This window comes from Octopus bimaculoides, chromosome 4 (assembly GCF_046866305.1).
Source record: "Octopus bimaculoides isolate indiv1 chromosome 4, ASM4686630v1, whole genome shotgun sequence".
Lineage (NCBI taxonomy): Eukaryota > Metazoa > Mollusca > Cephalopoda > Octopoda > Octopodidae > Octopus > Octopus bimaculoides.
In genome coordinates this window covers 38,779,299-38,787,066 of record NC_142931.1, presented here as the reverse complement: position 1 = coordinate 38,787,066, position 7,768 = coordinate 38,779,299, and the positions used below count along the sequence as shown (strand labels likewise).

The 7,768-nt window shown below is 31.8% G+C and overlaps 1 protein-coding gene across 2 annotated transcripts in view; it reads right to left on the bottom strand.

The window, feature by feature from the left end:
* Nucleotides 1–6,122: 6,122 nt before the first annotated feature.
* Nucleotides 6,123–7,768, bottom strand: part of LOC106878700 (myc box-dependent-interacting protein 1) — a 122,919-nt gene continuing 121,273 nt past the window's right edge. For both annotated transcript variants that reach the window (XR_016241458.1, XR_001410535.3), the window contains one exon: nt 6,123–7,526. The gene's annotated coding sequence lies outside the window, so the exon portion shown is untranslated. The remainder of the gene's footprint in view (nt 7,527–7,768) is intronic.

The following is a 7,768-nucleotide window of genomic DNA, read 5'->3' as shown; positions in this document are numbered from 1 at the left end:
AGTGATTATGAAAACCACTGGCCGATTCATTCTAACAAAGGCACACAATCCAAGGAGGTCAGTAACTTCATGTACCTTTGTTCTTATGTTGCTGATAATAAGAAAGATTTTCTTATATACAAAGGTGCTAACCTGGAGAGCCTACAAGCTTCAAAACATCTGGCAGTCAAGCATTTTGAAGTCAACAAGGCTATGTTCATTCTCCAGACATTTCATTCGTTATATCTATAACTTTCCGTTCTTTCTTCTTCCCATTATTTTTTTTAAGAATCAAGGGTGGTGACACAGTTAAATCAGTAAGTCTTTGTGATGTATTTTGTTAATGACTTAAGTCCAAAATAGAAGAATGAGTTGTCTGCCTTGTGTCTGAAGCAAATTTTCAAAACATTTGCAAATAAACACTGATAAAGGCTTCAAAACATGAATGTTTTTTAGTAAGATGTAATGCAAACATTGAACCAAAAAAGAAATCTAGTATAAAATACAAAATCTACAACAAAGGATCTAAATCTTAATGACAAAAGAAAAAAGCTTAACTAAGTCAACATCCCATAAATATTTGGAAAATTAGCAATCCATATCTCCAGTGGCCCATATCCTGTTATAAACGGTTTTTACAGATTTTCTCTTCTAAATTATTGGCCAAAGATGTATTTTAATCACTGAGAATACTGCAAGAACAAGTACACTTACAGAATGTATTTCTAATGTTTATGCTAGTTCTGAAACTTTGCTAATAATTACAGCAAGGTATTAGAAAGGCCATCCAGCCATAGAAACCATGCCAAAACTGACATGGAGCCTAAACAGTCCTTCAGCTGATCAGCTCCTGTCAATCAGTCCAACCCATGCCAGCATGGAAAATGGGCATTGAATGATGACGGTGTATAGGTCTCTGCATTTGTTTATTCCCCTCTTTTATTTCATTTTCTATACTAACACCCTGAGACAGAAAACTTTCACATTTAACTCAGGGTCATCTACTCTTCCGTGCTTGCATGGGCCAGGTTGACTTTGTTGAGGCAGATTTTCTGAGTCAGATGCCTCTCCTCTTTCCAAGCAATGTCATATTCATCATGCTTTTCTAAAAGGCTGAAAACAAACAAAACTGCTTTTACAACCATCTTGTGATGTCAAGACAAAGAGACACAAACATTTTATATATGATTAGTTTATTTCAGTTTCCATCTACCAAACCCACTTAAAAATTTTGGTCTGCCCATGGCTATTGTAGAAGACGTGGAGTTGAACTCAAAACCATGTAGTTGGGAAGCAAACTTTTTAAGCATTGCAGCCATACTTGTGTCATTTTTTATATAATGAGAAAAAGAAAAAAACCCAGAAGTTACCAATAATAGTAAAATGTTTGCTATTAAAATCTAACATGACAACTAAATATATAAGAAGGTACAATTGCAAGATATCTCAGGATTGCCAGTTAGTGAACATTTTTCTTGCATATGCTATCTTATAATCAAAGTACAGTGATATTTTAATAGTCACAAGATATTTGAGAGTCAGGAACTGGAGGAATTTAATGATCTAGCAATCTTGAATATATTTATTTGTTGGTAGGAATCTACTCAAAAACTCTGCTGAGCAGTTTGTTAAAGACTAAATCTAATTATTTCTAAGTAACAAAATTGAGTGGTAGATGCATAGAATCCTCATACCTAGGAATATTCTCAGAGTAATAAGTTAATATTTTACTTTTTAACTGTCTAATTTCACACTTGTTGCACTGATTAATATGTTATTAAGAAATGTCATGCTTATTTGACTTAAGGTTACGGTAATAGACACATGCCCAAAATACCATGCAGTGAAATCAAGCCCAAGATCTCATGGTTGCAAACTAAACTCAGCAACCATTTAGTCATGCTGCATCCATATTAATAGTATAAATGAAGTGAATTGACTTGAACCTGCTCTAACAACTGGATCAAAAACTTGGGAGTTTATTTTTTGTTCTACAATAATAACCGATTCCTTAACTAGTTTCAGATTTTGGCACACAACAAGCAATTTTAGAGGAGGGGTAAGTTGATTACGTCAACTCCTTTTCTCAACTGGTACTTATTTTATTGACTCTAAACATTTTATCCAACACACTAACAATTCTACCAGCTCACCACTTAACTGTTTCCTAAATAACAATCATTTCTTATACCCTGCCAGAGCCTCAGTGACAATATTCTTTCGTTGCAACAGAATGGAAGTGATTGTCTTGAATAATAAGTTTTACAGTTAGTGGTCCCCATTCCCCAAGTCCTAAACAGTACAGAAGATTTTGAGAAAAGAATCAATCCTAGTATTTATTACTTTATTTTGATGAACTTTACCTTTCCTTATTCTGTACTGAGCAACAATAATAGAGATTTATGGAATGTATCCATAAATCTCTTCTTTGATCTTGTGCTCACCATAAAATGTTTTCAGTCTTCATCAGAAGTATAATGTATATATCATCAAAACAATTGTGAAGCTCCTTTTTCCTAGTCTAGGTTTTGGCTCCATAAAGAATGCTTTGTACTCATGGAAAGGTAAAGTTGGTTTCAGTGGATTTTGAACTCAGAACCAAAGAAGTGGATCAAATGCTGCAACACTTTGATGATTGTGCCAAGCAACTACTCAGGCATGTTATGTAAGTCTGCCATATCCAGTATATTGTATTATTGAACAAGTATTAACATATTTAAAACGGAGCATTAAAAAAAAAAAAAAAAAAAAAAAAAAAAAAAATCGAGCTAGAAATAATTATGTAGTAAGAAAATATTTCTCATATTTAATGTTGAGAGCATTAAAAAACTTAGCTGAATGATTATTATTATTGGGTGAGAAGGCAAGAGTGCATGGGACCATTCTAAATATAAGTCTGTACCTGTAAGTCAAAGAATAATTCAAGACTGTACTATCTCTTTGTTTCAGAGGATGTTGGATGGTGGGGGTTCCTTAACTGGCCCTAGAAATTGTCTTATGTCAGTAGGATTGCATCATTTCTTTTTAATGTATACCTTTATCATTTGATTCTATATAAGCCTCCAAATTTTGTGTGGCAAGTTAGAGAAATTATCAATAAGGTGATAAACTTGTAGAATTGTTAAAGCTTTGACAAAAGTGGTTTGTGATATTTATTCCTTCATATTTTCATCCTTTTGGGGTTGATAAAATAGTACTGTAACTGACTAACTCTCCCTCCCCCAAAATTGCTAGCCTTGTGTCAAAATTTGAAATATTATTTCCTGTAGAAAGCATCACTGAGTTAATAATCATTGAATGTTTCACTGATTTTATAGCCAGTTTGGTTACTGTTTGTGTAACACTACTTTTATGGTTCCTATTTGGAAAGAGATAAGAAATATATTTTACTTTTGAAGTGGGAATATATATTGACAAACATGTCATTTATAACTTACTTATAAGTGTTATCATTATACATAAATCCTGACTCCAGCTACATAAACACCATAGTGAGAAATATATACTCTGAAACGCTAACGGACATTTTATGCGTGCATTTATGTTGAAGAGAAATAAATTCGTGTTCTTTTAACCACTATAAGAAATAGTTTCATAATTGCAGAAATAAATTTCATTAACAAGTTGAAGAATGTGAAGAAAGAGAAAATAATTGCTACATTAGTTTATTTATGTACATTTAGCATTTATAGTACAATTGGAAAGTGAAGTCATTTTGTTGTAGAGAATTACGACTTAAAATTCATACTAGCTAATCCTTCATACTAACTACCAAAGTTCACAACAATTCAAATAAGTCTTGTTGGATTTTTATCATAGACATGACATAAAAAATAGCCAATATCTCAATGAATGAGTGTTGTGGAGTTTACAGGGTTTTTATAACTGCTCATATCCGAAGTCTAAGAACTGTATTTTGTGAAAGATTTCTTTGACGAAAGTTTAGAATTTGTATATGGGCAGTAATTTTAACCAATGGGATACCAACAATTATGCTTGTTCGGGCAAGCCAAAATTACGTCATATTGCTGCCTTGCTACACTGATTACCTTTATGGCATAGATTTACTTGATCAGAATTTAGGAGTATTCAAACAAAAATAACTCAGGCAAAGAAAGAAGAAACAGTTGCAAAGATTGGAGTTTTATTTTTGGAAGTCAAAGCTGACATTATTAAAATGCCATAATAAACTGCGATTTGGAATAAATTACACTTCAAAAAATAGATAAAGAAATTAAATCATTCACAAACTGAAGTTCATAAATGTATCCACCAACAAGGCCAAGAGGCATTAAATTGAAAAGAGATTAAGCCAAACAGATTTCTTATTCTGTTTTTTAACAAATACAAACTGATTGAAATATGGATATAAACAGAACTAAAGAAAAAAAAACTCATGAAATATCTACAATAGTAATGAGATTGTCCTTTTTTTTTTTTTAAACGAAATTGTTACATTGCAGTACATTCTTCAAAATGGTATGTTCTGTAACCCATGAGGACCCATGAGGTTGTTGAGAGTCCAATGATGATTTTACCGTTATAAAGTTTAATCTAAAGCAAATTTGCCTGGCAGAAGCCATCTGTCTCAAAGCTATATGCATGCACAGGAGGATTCGAAGGATGAAAAAACATCCAGTATTAACAGTAATATTACTGTTTGTCAATCAAAATTTGAATCCTGTTCATTATAATGAAACTGAATTCTTGTAATTTCGTGTTTTCTTCTAACAAAACTGTGTATGTAAGAATTTTATATCAAACATATACTGATGCAAACTTTCAAAAAAAAAAAAAAAAAAAAAAAAAAGAGAGAAAACACTAATAAATTATTAGTGCTCCTACTGTACCTCCTTACAGCTTATTAGACAGGACCAATGGAAACTCAAAGGGCTTAGCCAAAGATATATTGCAGCATTGGTTACCTTAACATGGGTTTCTATGACCAAAGAGCTAAAAGCTTAGAAGAAAATTGCAAGTGTACACAGTACTGATAGAAATTTGTTTGGCAATTTAGGGCCATCAAATTAACTTCCCGAAAATAAACTGAAGCAGAAAAAAAAAAAAACAATTAAAAAACCACTTTCAATATTTTGATTTTTTTTCAATGTTTTTTTTCCTCTCTGGGTAACAGAATGGGGGTGGGGTTAGTGACAGAGATGGTAAATTATTTGAAGGAGGTATTAGGTACAATAGTTAGGACTTCATACAAATTTTTGTCAAGGGGTTTGAGGGATGATTAGTGGAGTTAAATAAATAAAGTTGCTGTGTATATGATGGGAGAGAAAATCAAACATTTAACAATGAACATTTCAAAGAATACTTTCCAGATGAACAGTTATTCAAAATTTCATTACCAGATACTGAAGATGAAAAAAAAAAATTTAAGTCTTTTCTCTTTTTCTTATCTTTTTTTTTTTTTTTTTTTCATGCCTCTTAAAATGATACATACAGAGAGCATTTTCTTTAGTTAGGAGACATTTTTAGAGATTGAGCAATGCTCAGATAAATTAAATTAAAATAAATTATTCAAGCAGCAAAGCTCAAGGACAAAAATAAACAAAGAAAATTCTAAACTTCATGTCATTGAACATATGCTACAAAACTGTACCATATCTCATCATATTAAGGTAGGCCTGCCTTTAACTACAGTTTACTTGGAAAAAGTCTTAAATATTACTCTTCTGGATATTAAGCATTAGTAAATGAAGCTAGATAGGAGCAAGTTCAGTTCAGTATGGAGGTGTAGTAGGATACTGGAGTTCAAATAGAAATACTTTCCTTATAAAGTCAACACAATTACAGTAAAATGAAATTAATTGGTAATTTATACCAAAAGATAAAGAAAAGTGAAAAATTAGATAGAACAGAACATTTCAGTTAATATATTTTTTTTGTAGATTCTGTTTATAAGAATTATCAGAGATTGTGTTTGTTAAAATTTCACTTATTCAGAAAACATCAAAAGTATATTGCTGCCAGATTTATTTAGATTAAATGAAATTCAATTAATATTCATTATAGAAGAAGGGAAAAAAAAAAGGTTGTTTAACTTTAGTACAATGCCGTCCTTAATTATCTGACTAGTTTAAATTACTAAAACAGTTAATGACTTCAATTGTAGGACATCATCCAACTATTACAATCACAAACCTTGTCAAGACATTTTTGGTCTTTTAAAAGTTGAACAAATGTGAAACTAAATATAACTATTAAGTAACCAGACAAAGTAAAATAAAAGAACATTTATCAGGAATTCTAGTGCAGTAGTGTATAGTATCATCATCATCGTTTAACGTCCGCTTTCCATGCTAGCATGGGTTGGACGATTTGACTGAGGACTGGTGAAACCGGATGGCAACACCAGGCTCCAGTCTGATTTGGCAGAGTTTCTACAGCTGGATGCCCTTCCTAACGCCAACCACTCAGAGAGTGTAGTGGGTGCTTTTACGTATGTTCATAATTTAAATATGTAAACATATTGTAGCCTTGTTGAAAACTGAACAGCAGCACAAAATGAGAGAACAGAAAATCAGTAGCAATAGGCACAGCTATTTTGACTCAAGCTGAAGTCTCAACCTTATCTAGTCTTTGTGTAATTTTAGTAGTAAAACCATAGTTTTACTACATCAAGTAAGCTAGTGAGCTTGCTTGCATTTTACTATTAAGATTTTGCTTTTGTGCAGCAGGCATCCTTGGGTATTTCACTCTTACCCCTTCTAGTTATACTTTTAAGTTATTACATTCACAAGAAATTTTATTTCTCCCCAGTAATTCCAAGATCTTGCAGTAACAGTAAGGCAATGCTTTGCTGATGAAGTCTAGCAAGATTGGAACACATCTTTAGTTGTTCCTATATTGCTAAATGTCAAACTCACTTCTCACTGCATCTCATATATTAACTGCTCTCATCATTAATGATATATAATTATAATTAATTAAAATTTTTTGGTTCATTACATCAAGAACATTAGCACCCATTTTACTGTTAATTTTTGCATAGCTGCAAATTAGAAATATTTAGAACTGAAAATAGTACAACCATCAGAAAGGCTGTAAAAGAAAATTTCAAAAGCCACCACAAAAATTCAAATTATATATCTTTTGATATTTTCTTCAAGATGGGTTCAGTTACACTGATTAACAACTGGGATTGTATTTTTGATTGATTTCATTAAGTGAAGCAGCTTAGCTGAAATAACACACCTAAAAGGAAAATGGTTTAGGACTTAAGCATACTAGCCATAAAAATTTTATACAAAAGTTGAATTCGTAAGATCTGATCACAAAAACTACCTGAATGCTTATAGCTTTTTTAATGTTTGTTTTAGACATAATTTTTCCACGTTTTTCATGAGAAATTTTACAAGCCATCATTCATAATTACAATTTTTCAGTTGTAAATCAGGGATGACCTTGATTTTTTTTCTTTGTTTAATCTGAGAAGGATGGTATTGTGCTCATAAAGCACCCAAATCTTCCCAAACTGGTGAGTTCAATGCAGTCGTTGTTCAGTTACATAGTCGAGTCCAACTATTTGTCCCAGCCTAAGGGTATAATGTAAGAATTGAACTCATTAGCTATGGATTAGTAAGTCAGCACATCAATATGAAAGATAAATTCGTTTACCACATGGGTGAGAGAGGAGAGTACATTTGATAGATTGGCATTGCCAAGACGGGACCGAATACACAATTCTATTTCTTTTTCTTATGTTGAATAAAATAAAACCTTTATAAAAAATTGAAATAAAGAAAGGATAAACAATAAAACTTCAGCTTGCATGAGT